Below are 14,837 nucleotides of genomic sequence, written 5' to 3' on the forward strand. Positions count from 1 at the left end.
TTGTCTTTTTAACTTGAGGTTACATTTCTCTGATCTTTGTATGTAAGTAATTTTGGAATATATGCTGCATGTTGTAAATGTTATGTTGTGGAGGCTCTGGATTCCTTTATATTCCGCTGAAGAGTGTTTTTAGTTTTGTTTTAGAAGGTACTTAAATTGGTTGACTCAAACTGCAAACTCTGTGTCTTAGGTAGATGAAATCTCAATTTAGTCCTTTTATCCTTAGTTGATCTTCTTGGAGTCTGCTCTACACATGCATAGTTCAACAGTCTGCCAAAATTTGGATAGAATTCATTCACAGAGTTTGATGCTTCTCTATGTTCCAGGATTCGCCTCTCACTTCCCAACAGCTGTGTCTGCCTTGAGCCTTAACTTTTGTTTCTTCAGGAACTAAAACACTACAAGTTTATTTCAGAATTTTAACCACCCTACCTGGTACAGACTGGGGCCATGAAAATGGGAAATCATGCCCATGTCGTTCCGTTCCTCAAATGTTAATTCCCTTCCAGAATCTGCTTGCTTCAGGTAACTCTCCAGTGATCTTAGTTGTATTACGTGCTTCTGGTCTAAATAGCTGTTATTCAGAGGAGGGCCTACCAGTAGGAGCTTACTAAGCCGTGACCAGAACTGGATTTCCATGCTTGCACTTTTAAAAAGCCTTCAGACTGACTAAATGGCTCCAGGCAATGTTCAAGCAGGTGGGGCTGATCAAAAAAGACTTACCTCTCAATCCTGTGATGGAGTAGGAGGCCCTAGGTTTAGTGACAAAGTTGGCTAGGGTCTGCAGTGACTCTTAAATGGCAGTTGTCTTTCATGAAATGACTCAGTTTCAATTTCACTTTCACCTAAACATACACTTCTGTGATTCCCTCAACCATACACTGAAAAAGCCAAGCCCATACACTCATGTTTAATGCCTCAGCCCCTGACTTTTAAAAGCCCTTCATTAGGGGCGCCTGGGTGGCTCAGATGGTTAAGCATCTGCCTTTGGCTCAGGTCATGATCCCAGGGTCCTGGGATCGAGCCCCACATCCGGCTCCTGGCTCAGCAAGGAGCCTGCTTCTCCCTCTCCCTCTGCCTCTCTCCCTGCTCATATGCTCTCTCTCTCTCTTTCTCTGTGTCTCAGATGAATAAATATTTTTAAAAAGTAAAAAATAAAAAAAAATAAAAGCCCTTCATTACATCCAATTATTTAAAATAAAAACCAAAATATTTTAAAAAGCCCACTTGATATGACCCTTGCTAATAAGTACTAGGTTTGAGCTACTTTTCCCCTAGATCTCTATACACCAGACAAAATGGTATTTCCAGTTCTTCCCATCTACCATGTTCCCTCCCTTTTTCATATGTTGGTCCCTCTCCTTGGAATGCTTTTATTCTTTTCCATCTTATTAATTACTCATCCTTCAAATCTCAGTCCAAATGTCAGCTGCCTGGGGAAGTGCTCCCTGATCTCTCAGATTAGGCCATATTCCCTCATATACACTTCCTTCCTGTACTTTCTTCATACCACTTGTCACAACTGTGACTATTTCTGAGGCAGGGAGTAGAGCAGCAGTTCTCAACCATATCAGACCCAATACCCTTTTTTTTCCTAAAACATTATGGGAATTTTCATTTTTACATAAATGTGAGGGATTAATATAACACTCCCCAGTGTGCTCATCAACCAGCTTCCCCAACTGTCACCAATTTTTCTTTCAAGATATTTATACCTTTTCTTAATCATAAATATTTTGTAATATTGCCTATCCTTTTTTTTTTTTTAAAGATTTTATGTATTTATTTGAGAGAGAGAGACACAGCAAGATAAGGAACACAGCAGGGGGAGTGGAAGAGGGAGAAGCAGGCCTCCCACTGAGCAGGGAGCCTGATGTGGGGCTCAATCCCAGGACCCCGGGATCATGACCTAAGCCAAAGGCAGATGCTAAACAACTGAGCCACCCAGGTGCCCCTAATATCTCCTATCCTTGGTAGGGGGAGAGGGAGTGGGAGAAGTAGTTTTCCCCCTGAACAGGAAGCCCATGTGGGACTCGAACCCAAGACCCTGGGATCATGTACGTGCACGTTCTCTCTCAAATAAAAATCTTAAAAAAAAAAAAACAAAATTCAGAGCTACTGTAACTTACACAAATAAAATTTAAAATATCAATATAATGTGCTAACTATAACAAAAAAGTAATTTATCATAAAATAATACGCATTTCAACATGTAAATGCTTGGACATGACTAGATTAGATGATGTAAGACTATGAATGTAACAACTACAAATACAGACTGATGTATACATGTTATGTTGTTGATAAAAATACCAGGAATAGCACTGCTGTCTATGATATGATTTTCCAAAATAGGGGCCAACTCTTTGTAAACTTTCTAAAATAAAGAAAGCACAATCACTTGATTTATACAGTAACTATGCTGTATGTAACAACAAAACAAAAAAAATAGAGTTTCTGTGTAAAACAAATTGGTTCTAGGCCATACGATCCTAAACAGATTTTTCCCATACATGAACATCTTCTGGAACATTTGAAAGTGATGCAAAATGTGTAACAATTTTTACTATAGGTTAGGGATGTCCTTTACATTGCAGGATGTCCAACATCCCTGATCTCCATCCACTAAAGTCGATGTCATCCTCTCAATGATTCTGAAACCGAAAAACACCCCCACAAATTTCCAAACTTCCTTAGGGGATGATCTCAAACTCTTTAAAAATTAGGATAAAGGAAGACAGCCAAGGTCTCCATAACCAGACTGCTTGTGTTTGAAACCTAGCTCTATCACTTACTAGTTGTGTGTGATCTTGACCAAATAATTTAATCTTTTTGTGCATTCATGAAATAAAAATATTATTAGTATCAATGTCATAGGGTTGTTTTGAGAAATAAATTTAAAAATCCACATAAAGTGTTTGGCACAGAGCAGGTACTGAATCTTTGCTATAGTCATTAGTATAATTATTTGCTTAATGACTGCCTCTCCCAATAGAGGGTAACCTCCTTGACAGCTAGCAGGAATGCCTGTCTTGTTCATCATTTTATTCCTATGACTTGCCACACCATCTGGTATAGAATAAGCACTCAATACTGTTGAATGAATGAATACAAGTTAGCAAAGACATTTGGAATATAAACAATAAAAACTGGAGTATAAACTTCAACAGTATTATTTTAGGTTATGCTGCTAAGATACTTCTATATAAGAATGACATTTATCCTAGTGACATATACATAAACATGCAGAGCATCTACAGTGGGATACCCAAGTAACAGTTACTGCCTCTGGGGAAAAAAGTGAGGGTGTGCAGGTTTTCATTACAGACCCTTTTGTACTTTTTAAAAAATTAAACAATAATACACATATAGTTTTAATTTTCTTTTAACTCATATATTTTTTTAAACCTTGAAGACTTTAGGCACAAGAACCAAGACTACATAATGCTTCCACGTATAGAACTTTTTTGGAACTCCAGAAATTAAGAGTTTCGACTTGCACACATATTTTGAACTTTCAAAATGGCTCATTACAGACATCTATCCACTTTACTGATACTCCAAAATGTCTAATATCATTAGATACTGATTACCTGTTCAAAAAGATATGAGACAAGTAACATAACTACTAGGAATAGTAACAATTTTACTTTTACATACCAGTTTATATTTTACAAAGTATGGTATAAAAGCACGACTTCGGAAGCAGATAAAAATAATAGGTCTACCACCTTGAGTAAATTTTCACCTCTGAACTTGAAATTCCTCTTGTATAAAATGAGATACTACCACCTAGTTATCAGGGATTCAGTTTAAAAAAGCAGCAGCATGGGGCACCTGGGTGGCTCAGCTGATTAAGGGTCTGCCTTCGGCTCAGGTCCTGGGATCCAGCCCCGCAGCGGGCTCCCTGCTCAGTGGGGAGCCTGCTTCTCCCTCTCCCTCTGACGCTCCCCCTGCTTGGGATCCTTTGCTCACTCTCTCTCTCTCAAATAAATAAAATCTTAAAAAAAAAAAAAGAAAAAGACAGCAGCATGGGGCACCTGAATGTCCCAGTCGGTTAAGTGTTGGGACTCTTGATTCCAGCTCAGGTTATGAATTCAGGGTTCTGAGATTGAGCCCCATGTAGGGGTCCACGCTGAGCACAGAACCTGCTTAAGATCCTCTCTCTCCCTCTGCCCCTACTTCCCCCCATCCCACCCCCCCCAAAAAAAAACAACAGCATGGAGCACCTGAGTGGCTCAGTTGGTTAAGAAACAGACTTTTTTTTTTTTAAAGATTTTATGTATTTATTTGACAGAGAAAGAGACACAGCGAGGGAGGGAACACAAGCAGGGGGAGTGAGAGAAGGAGAAGCAGGCTTCCAGCGGAGCAGGGAGCCCGATGTGGGGCTCGATCCCAGGACCCTAGGATCATGACCTGAGCCGAAGGCAGACACTTAACGACTGAGCCACCCAGGCACCCAGCACCCAACTCTTGATTTCAGCTCAGGTCATGATCTCAGGGTTGTGGAATGGAGCCCCACCTTGCGCTTAGCACAGAGTCAGCTGGAGAGTCCCTCTCCCTCTCCCACTGCTCATGCTCTCTCTAAATAAGTAAATAAATAAAATCTTTATTTTTTTTTTTTTAAGATTTTATTTGTCAGAGACAGAAAAAGTGCACAAGCAGGGGGCAGCAGCAGGCAGAGGGAGAAACAGGCTCCCCACTGAGCAAGGAGTCCAAAGCAGGACTTGATCCCAGGATTCCGGGATCATGACCTGAGCTGAAGGCAGTTGCTTAACCAACTGAACTACCCAGGCATCCCTAAATAAAATCTTTAAAAAATAAAAAATAAGCAGCAGCAATTTCTTCCAGTAAGCTTTGTCTTTTTTTTTTTTTAAGGTTTTACTTATTAGAGAGAGACAGAGAGAGCAGGGGTAGAGGCAGAGGGAGAGGGAGAAGTAGACTCCCTGCTGAGCCTGGAGCCCAACCTGGGTCTCTTGGAGCTCAATACCAGGACCTGGAGATCATGACCTGAGCCAAAGGCAGACGCTTAACCATCTGAGGCACCCAGGCACCCCAAGCTTTGTCTTTTTAAAGGTAATTATTTATATTTTGAATAGGTAACACTAGTTTTAAATTTTAAATATACAAAAGGGCTTACAGCTGGTTTCCAAGGGGAGAAATACAATCTTACAATGGAGAACTCACATTTACCATCTGAACCGACTAATCTCAGCATCATTAATAGAAAAACTAGAGTACACAGCATAGTCTATGATATCCCCAAAGTGTTTAACCTGAATCCAATCAAGCATTTACCTGTCCCTTCCAGTTTGCAGTAACGAGCTAAGTAAACCACTAAGAATCAATCAGATAAATCCAGATAATTGACCAGGTCTCTTCAACAAGTAATGATGAAAGAAGAGAAAGGGAGAGAAAAAAGGTAACTGTTGTAGATTTAAAAAGATTTCAAGAGACGTAATAGCCAAATGCAATGCATAGACTTTGATTGCAAATAGGATCAAAAACAGTAGGGGGGAGGACAATTTGGGGAAAACTTTTAAGGTTTTTTTTTTTTTTTGTAATCTCTACACCCAACATGGGGCTTGAACTCACAACCCCCAAGATCAAGAGTCGCATGTTCCTCTGAGCCAACCAGATGCCCCCAATTTGGGGAAATTTTAATAAAGACTGGGTATTACATAATATGGAAAAATTAGTTCAGTGTGACTGTGTTACTGGGTTATGCAGGAAAATGTTCTTTTTATTAGAGACGTGTATTAAATTGTTTAGAGATGTCAGGAATAAGATACAGCAATGTAACAACAGATTTTAAAATGATCAATTTGCACAGATTCAATATAGCATTTTCTCTACTTTTCTGGATGTTTTTAAGTTTCATAAAAAATTCTTAAAAACATGATGTGGGAAACAAAGGCAGAAGAAAAAATTATTAAATTTCCTTACTATCTACAGCCCATGGACAAGTGTTTGAAAGAGGCAGAGTGACCTCTCTCTAGGAACTCAGCTGCCTCAATGTTAATACTTTGCTAAGGACAAAAGGCTAGTTTTAGCCCACCCCGTAAGTCTACTTTAACATACAAAAATTCCTTTGGAAACTTCCTTTATCTACTCCCCCCATGATACAAGCTGTCAATCATCGCCCAAGCATATGACCCACAGATATACATCTGAAGGGTCTCATGACTAAGTTTTTACTAAACAGTGATATAAGACCTTTCCTAACAACAGCTAGCCTCCTCAGGATCCGGGAAACCTTGTTTCCAAAATATCTGGGAGGCTGACACTATCCCTATCCCCCTCCCAACTTGAAAGTATATAATGGGCCACTCCTCATGACCCCAGGGCAACTCTACCCACAGGTCCCGTCCCTGTGCTTTAATAAAACCACCTTTTTGCGCGGCGCGTGCGCGCACACACACACACACACACACACATCTTAAAAACACAGAAAATTATTCCCTTCCCGTTCCTGTTTCCCAGCCGTGTGCACCTCCAGTCACTGTTACCACTTTTTTACATATTCCTCCAGACATATTCTATATATATATGCAAATACATAAAACTTTTTTTAAAAAGTCACAAACGGCTGCAAAATACAAAACCTCTTTTGCACTTTTTGTTTCACTTAACATATCTTGGTTATTACTCAGTATTAGCACACAGAGGGCTGGCTTGTTCTAACAAATGCATAATTTCTTTAAGCAGTCCTCTACTGAACACTTAGGAACTCTCATTTCTTGATAGTCTCTTTCAGATTAGATTCTAAGAGGAAAAAAACCCAATTGACTGTAAGGTTTCAATTAAGAGATTTAGCATGCTGAATGTGCAATTGGGAGTATTCCTATGTAATTTATCTACCTCCATGTTCTTATTCACTGGAAACACAAATTAATCCTAAACGTCCCACTAAAATATTCCAATTATGAAATGCACAATATGTGTATTTGTCACAGAGCTATTCCTGGTCCCAGAACCAAGTCAGCCAGCATCTACCATTATTCCTTGCTTTCCTTGTAAAGGAGACTCTTCTACAGATTACATGTGCTGTGCGCTAATGTGATAAAAAATTACCATTTGCAGTTTTTCCTTTCTAAATATCGTCCTTTCAATCAAAGCAACTGGTTCTGAACTAACTTGATCATTTTCCTTCACACCCTACCACCTTCCAAGCCACGCTGAAATTTTTCAAAAACCATCTAGTACCTTTAAAGGTGCCTACCATTTTCTAAAGAGTTAACTTTAGAAACTAAAACTGTAATGTAGTTGCTTCTCAAAAGTGCTTAGGATACTTGGTGTAACAGGAAAAGATGAGCCTTGGCATATGTGAATTTCACCACTTACCCTAGCTAGGTTAGCTTGAGCAAATTACCATTAAACTTTTAGGGGCCTAATCTGAAATATGCTTCAAAAAACCACTTCCCATTACAGTGTCTCATCAATTTTTGTGAGAAACCTGAGTGTGTCTGGCACATATGCAGCAGGTGCTAAATATATCCTAACTGAATCTAAATATTATCTTCCACTGTTTCTTTCATTCACAACCAAACTGGAGAACAGGGATTTAAACAAATTTTACTATTTCCCATGGGCTTTAGAATAGTATTGGGCTCTTAAGTGTTAAAAAGTTATTTCGGCTTGAGTAAATTCTATATAAACCATTATGGTAGATAAAGCACCTATTTGTTAGGTAAGAGAACTTTCCTTAACTAGCATGGCAGTCCCAAATTTCTAAAAGCCATGGTATTCTCAAACTTCCCAATAAAATGGCTTACTCTGACTCTCAAGGATGATTAAATTGAGCAGACTCAAGCGGGAGCGGGGTGCAAAGTATTTCCTCCCCCATAATTATGCACCGAGATTCGGACTAAATATTAAACTGACACGTAGTAAACGCTCCATAATTAGTAGCTATTATTAAGAGGCATCCCACCGGGAGAGAAGACGGAAGGAGGCAAAAGAACGGAGGCTGTCAGTCACAAGAGGTCGAAAGGTGTCCCTGGCCTGTGACCCGTAGGCCTTGAAGCACCTGGGTCTACGATATCCCTGCGGAACCGGGGGCCGAAAGAGGTCAGTGGCCTCCCCTAAAGGTCAAGGTTCTTGCAGGCGCGTTTCCTGCAGGGGCTAGAAGCAGAGCCAGAACGCCCCCGCGAGAATCTGCACCCCGGAGCCAGAAGCACCGCCTGCCTGTAAACCGCGCGGGGTCTGGGAGAGGGGAGGACCGGGATGCCGCTGCGCCCCAGCTTGCAGGAGCAGAAACCCGGCCGCGTCCTGCAGCTCGAAATCTTAGGGGTAGACCACCAGGACCCCGCCGTTCCGGGATGCCTCAACGCAGCCCGGCCCCTCGATACTCACAACCACAGCCGACCCCTCTTACTCCATCAGGCCGCCAAGGTCCCAGGGAGGGGGCTCCCCGAGGCCCCCCTCAGTTTTGGGTCCGGCGGCCCACTCCGGACCCCCTCCCCGCCGGGCACCGCCGCCGCTGCCGCCAGCGCGCAGGCGCACAACGCCGCCGTCACGCTCCTTTTTTTCCCCCCTTTGCTGCCCGCCTTTCTCAATAATCTAGCTTTATTTGAACACACGAGAGTGAACAACGGACACAGGGGAAAGACGCTTTACTGGAAAAGAAAGATCAAAAAGGCAGGCCGGCTTGCAAAAGTTACTGGGCTGCACTGAGCGCACCTGTGACTAGCCTCCCTAGTTCCTTTCTCATTCTTTTACTCTTTCTGGGCCTCCCAGTTGCTTCTAATCTCTTCCTAAATCCCCAGCATTCCGTTTATACTGTGGCAATTGTTTAAGCTAAATTTCCAACCATTTTTGCCTTGTAAAACTTACTGAAGTTTAATGGAAGGTGCAAGAGCTTGAGGGCAGACAGATCTGAGTTCAATCTTGACCTAGCTACTAGTAATTTATGACTTTGGGCAAATTACAAGTTTTCTCAGAAACTCAGTTTCTGCACAGTTAAAATTAGGATAATGATATCTCTCGGGGTTGCTGGGATTAAATAACATAACATGGGTCAAGTGCCTATCCATGAATGGGTGCCTGTCATAGAGCAAAAAATCCATGAATACCAATGATTATATTTTAATACTAAATGTATTTATTTCCTTTATTAAATGTAGTCCATACTCATTCCCTCAGGATCCTATTTTTAGTGACTACAATTAATCAGATAAACCAAGTTACATTAAGATTAATAATGATGTGAAGTGTTACTCCTATATTATTGAAGTTCTAATAATGTCTATGTTCAACAAGATCTTCAGTACCTAAAATCAAAGTAAGCAACTCCCTTTATCTATGTATAAGCCCAGATTTGCATCTAAAGGACTGAGGAGCTATTCCAATTCTGTATTTGTGACATCACAATTTCTTGAAACACTCAAAGTCTGAGGTACACTGCTCATTCTACTCTCCTTCAAAGGTGCAATGGAAGGACTATTTTGCCCTATAAGTTCAGGGCCATAGTCCAAGGAAAAGCTTGTAGAAGACCAAAGTCAGCCATTGGTGAACATCAAGGTAATCCTAGATCAGGGTTTCTTTTTTTTTTTTTTAAGATTTATTTATTCATTTGAGAGACAGAGACAGAGAGCAGGGGAGCAAGGAGTAGCACAGGGAGAGGGAGAGAAGCAGACTCCCAGCTGAGTGCAGACACCACCACTCCGAGATCATGACCTAAGCAGAAACCAAAAGGAGGACACCCAACCGACTGAGCCACCTAGGCACCCCTAGGTCAGGGTTTCGTAACCTTGGTACTATGATACTTCGAACATAATTTTTTTTAGAGGTGGGGAGGGGCAGAAGGAAAGAGAGAGAATCTCAAGCAGGCTCCACGCCCAGTACAGAGCCCATTGTGGGGCTCCATCTCACAACTCTGAGATCATGACCTGAGCTGAAATCAAGAGTTGGATGCTTAACGGACTGAAACACCCAGGTGCCCCTATTTTGTAGATAATTCTTGTGCTGTCCTGTGCATTGTAGGATGCTTAGCAGCATCCCTGGACACTAGATGCCTGTAGTATCCTCCACCTTTACATCCTTTACATGCCTTTACATTACATCCTTTATATTACACGTACATGCCTTTATATCCCCCAACTCAATCCCCATCATCTTGACAATCAAAAATGACTCCAGACATTGCCAAATATTCCTTCAAAGGCAAAAATGTTCCTGGTTGAGAACTATGGCATTATCCCAACGATAAATAAACTCAACCATACATTTTGTCCACTTCTGCCCACAAGAGTGACTGCTGCTTGAGAAAGTCACATGGGAGGGTAGAAGCTGGCAAGCTCATTTTTACCAATCTTATACAAGCCCACACTGCTTAACAGTCCTACTTGTCTGGGGTCAACTTGTTCTTTCACTTTCTGTAATAATATTCCAAAAGTTCTCCACTTTCCTTAAAGCTCCCAACTCCTTTTCTATTAGCAGATGACCTCATCTCCTACTTCACAGAGAAAACAGAGGTCATCAGATGAGAACTTCTTTAACTTCCTTTTACTAAACATAAAACTTACATATACTTCCTCTTATAATTGAGATACCTTCTCTTCCAAAACCATTCCCTCTTCTCCTTTGAAATACTTTTTATTTATTTATCTATTTTTTTATTTACTTTAATTTCCAGCACCGTGCTCTATTCTTAGAGGTGCCAGGAAGAGTTCCTGGACCTGTTTAAAGCCCTTCAATGGCTCTGTGTTCATAGCATAAAGTGCAGGCTCACTAGTCCAAAAGTGCAAAATATTCTAAGATCTGGCCCATTGCCGACTATTTAAAGCTTATTCCCCACTTCACCCGGAGATACACCATGCGTTGTAAGCCTCTAACCAGGATGAACTACAGGGCATTTACCGAAGGTGTTATGTTCCCACAGGCTGGAAAACTATTTCCCTCCATCCCAGACTTCTGGCAGAACTCCTACTTAGTCTTCCTGATTGAAAAGTCAATTCTTCTGGGAACCCTTCCAGACATCCCTAAGAATAAGGCTCTGCTTTCATTGTAAGCCAACTTCGCCTCGGACTTTCCAACGCCATACACCGTATTCTATCCACTATAATTTGTTTACATATCGATCTCCAATCTAGACAGGTGGAAAGACCCTGGACGGCAGGGAAGGCATTCTTTTCTCCCTCTTTTCTTCAGCGATCATCCAGCAAACGGTTTACCCTTGACGAATGTTTGTTGCATAAATACTTCCCACCTTTGGGAGGGATTCGAATTATCCGGTTAACGGGTGAGTCCCCAGACTCTCCGCCTGCGTGGCAGGGAGATTTAAACCCCTGAGACTGTGATTGGCTCTAGCTGCAGGGGTGTGTCCGAGCCCGCGCGGCCAGGGAAGTGCGCAGGCGCGCGGCTCCGGCGCGCGCAGGCGCTAGGAGGACTCAGCCTCAGGTCCGGTCTAGGGGTGTCGGAGCAGCTGCGGCGCGAGAGGAGTGGCCGGAACTGCTTGGTGAGCCTTCAGGAGTGGGGTTGAGGGAGCTAGCCCGGTTGAAGATTGGGATCAGGTCCCAAGAAGAAGAGTATTATCGTGACGGCTTAAAACTTGGTGGGGCTGGGGGCTTAAGGGGAGGAGTAGAGGTGCTCTGGCCGGGACTGGGCAGGCCGGGCCCGGAGTAAGGACTCGAGCCACCGGGAAACTACCTTGGGGCGGGCGGAGGAAGGGTGGCGGGATGGTGGTTCGTCGGACCCCTCCTAAAAACCAAGCAGAGGAAGGGTGGCGGGATGGTGGTTCGTTGGACCCCTCCTCATCCTCCACCCCTACAGTGTTCCTGTGATCGGGATTAATTGACTGTATGGTGACCACAGTGATCAGATAACTCTGAACTAGTTGTGTGAAGGTGTCTGAGGTTCGTGGCGTTGGAGAGTCCATGCTCTCTAGGAAAGTCCATCCTTACGTCGCGGCTTTACTGTAGACTAACGGAGAATCCGTAAAACACCGAATTTTACAATTGCAGGCTGGAGTTGTTCGTTGCGGGGGGAGGGGGGCGGGCAGAGGGAGTACCGGAAAGTGCTATTTCATCTCATTCTTTTTTTCATCCTTAGTCACCACAATGTTAGGAAAGGTAGACGAGGGTAGAGGAAACCGAAAGACATCAAAGTTGGGAAAGGAAGATGAAAATGGAGTATCATTTTGCCTTTTGCTAGTCATCTCCTTTAGGAAGTAGGGGGACGACTGGCGAGGGGTGTTTGGATATTAGCTTCTGACAGCCTTCTCTCAGTCATGTGAAAATAACGTAGCTTCACAGTAGCAGATATTTCAAGAACTGAGAGGAATATTACTCCCTCTGCCCTTATGTCCTTACGACTGGCTTCAGATGTGGCAGTAAAAAGTACAGCAGATAAGACCAAATAGAAATGATTCTCCAGCGTTCTTGCCTAGCCTGGAAAGCCACACTTGAAATTCATGGCACATCATTAGCTAGAATACGTTGAGATCTAAACAAACTATTTCATAGTGAGGTTTTTTAAAAATTAATGTTTCTTCCACCATCACAGTTGATGCCTAAGGCATTCTAATGGTCAGTTGTCACTCGTTCCTTTGGCAAGAGGTAACGAGAAAGAACACATTCATATAAATGTTAGCAAATATTAGGAGAAACATCTCTGCTCACATTACCATGCTCCTTTGACAGTAAGTGTGAGAGTAAATAGAATAATCATGTACCAGCCTACAGCTCAGATATTTATCCTATTTCTAGGCTTCTTTTTTTCTTTTTTTTTTTTTAAGGTGCTTGTATGTGGATATGTACTAGAAAATTCCTGTTATTCTAGTTCCAGGATAGCAAAGTCTTATTGTGCCATTATTTTCTTAACAGTATGGCACGCTTTCCTATAAACAGTAGATTTTCTGTATGCATCTTAGTGTTTGCTTCTTTTACTCTAAATGAGCTTAAGCATAGTAACAGGATAACTTAACTAAAGGTCACATCATTTCTAATCATTCAGAACACAACCTTGAACCAAGAAGGAAGCAAATACACAAAAATAAAAATGAAAAAACAGGCCCTGTTGTTCATGGGACAGCTGTATTTCACTCCTCATGAATCATACCACTATAATAAAATTTGCCTTTTAGAAGATCATCTGTGTTATTTTATTTCATGTTTTTAATAGACTTGTTTTCAGTACTACCCTCTTCCAAAGTGATAATCTGTGAAATCATGGTTTTTATGTATACCTTTTTATAGTACACATTATAATAAATATGAAACTTCAGTATGTAACTATTGTTTACATAACAACTGAAATCATCTCGTGTTCTTGCTCTGCACTCTGGAAAATACTGCTTTGGAACTAACCTACTCATTTGTAAAATAAACTGAAGATTGGACTAGGCCAGTGGACTTCAAAATTCTGTGAACTCAGTGATGGCATTCACTATTGTGACACAGTTCTAGCACACTTACTTATCTGGTTTCACCAGATGAAAGTAGATTAGAATAGCAAAAGGGAAAAAGGATATTTGCTCTTGGACATTTTTGTAAAATCAGCTGCCTTTTTTTTTCTAAATTAAGGTGCTATGTCTTAAAACATTCTGGAAATTTGTTTTTTATGTTTGTACTCAGTGTTATTTATATTTTAGCATTTATAATATATGATATTGCTTGCATTCAAGAGTGCTGAACTTTTTTATTCTAGTGCTATATTTCGTTTCTAGGTCTGTAGATTGAGAAAGGACTAGATGACAAGGACTGGTCTTTTTCTTTGTTGTGGTGGATAGAGACTTGAAACAGATGGATCCAGTCCCTTCAACAACTGGAGGAAGTGGATATAGAGCCAGGAAACAGCATGTACTGCTCATTTTATAATATTGGTGGTGGAGGTGGTGTTCCATTTGCACTCAGTTAAATTCACTGACATTTTAGGGCGCCTGGGTGGCTCAGTTGGTTAAGCGACTGCCTTCGGCTCAGGTCATGATCCTGGAGTCCCGGGATCGAGTCCCACATCGGGCTCCCTGCTCGGCAGGGAGTCTACTTCTCCCTCTGACCCTCTTCCCTCTCATGCTTTCTATCTCTCATTCTCTCTCTCTCTCAAATAAATAAATAAAATCTTTAAAAAAAAAATTCACTGACATTTTGGTTATGATTTCAATTTCATACTTATATACTTATCAGTATATTTTTTCTGGAATCCCCCCATCCGTCTTGATTTTTGTGAGATATGTAACTTGGATTTAAATTTATTTGAACAATGCTTTGACAATTGAAATTGCCTTTAGATGGCCTTTTGAGACTTCTAAAATAAAATCCAAACTTCTTGGTAGAGTACACAAAGCCCTTCAAAACCTGTCTCCTGTGTCTGCCTTTTAAAGCCACCCTACCCACTCTGTATACACATAACAGTATATTCCGGCATGACTACTGAGGCCTTACATTGTGACACTTCTTTGATAGTCTAAAATCACAATTTTTTTAGGGTTGATCATGCTTGGATTTCGATTCTCAAATCAAAATCACAAGAGATGTTTAATAATTATGAAAGATTATGATAGCTTCATTGAGCACTATATACCAGCCAAGGTTTAAATGCTTAGCATGAATTAACTCAGTCCTTATAATGCTCAAAATAAACATTATATTCTCATTTAATGGAAAAAACTGAAGCACAGAGAAGTAAATTAGGCAATAGTCAGGATTTTAAAACATGCCTCCAAGTATTGGGCACTTAACCACTATGCTGTATTGCCCTTTGTATAAACAAGAATGGCACTCTTCTTTTTTAAGATTTTATTTATTTATTTAAGGGAGCAAGAGCATGAGCAGGGGGAGGGACAGAGTGGAAGGACAAGCAGACTCCCTGTTGAGGACAGAGCCTGCCTGATTGGGGCT

General features: G+C 41.3%; 2 protein-coding genes across 6 annotated transcripts in view; one reads left to right on the plus strand and one right to left on the minus strand.

Moving 5' to 3' along the window:
* The window catches only part of ZNF106 (zinc finger protein 106), a 70,174-nt gene extending 61,700 nt beyond the window's left edge, over positions 1–8,474 (minus strand). For all 4 annotated transcript variants that reach the window (XM_028094462.2, XM_028094460.2, XM_088024743.1 and 1 more), the window contains exon 1: positions 8,356–8,474. The gene's annotated coding sequence lies outside the window, so the exon portion shown is untranslated. The remainder of the gene's footprint in view (positions 1–8,355) is intronic.
* Positions 8,475–11,377: 2,903 nt separating this feature from the next.
* Positions 11,378–14,837, plus strand: part of SNAP23 (synaptosome associated protein 23) — a 35,331-nt gene continuing 31,871 nt past the window's right edge. The window contains exon 1 of one of the 2 annotated variants that reach the window (XM_028094458.2): positions 11,378–11,458. The gene's annotated coding sequence lies outside the window, so the exon portion shown is untranslated. The remainder of the gene's footprint in view (positions 11,459–14,837) is intronic. The other variant, XM_088024755.1, reaches the window with a different exon arrangement.

Source organism: Eumetopias jubatus, unplaced genomic scaffold (assembly GCF_037043125.1).
Source record: "Eumetopias jubatus isolate StellerSeaLion01/CBP00866 unplaced genomic scaffold, mEumJub1_p1.0 scaffold_7, whole genome shotgun sequence".
NCBI lineage: Eukaryota > Metazoa > Chordata > Mammalia > Carnivora > Otariidae > Eumetopias > Eumetopias jubatus.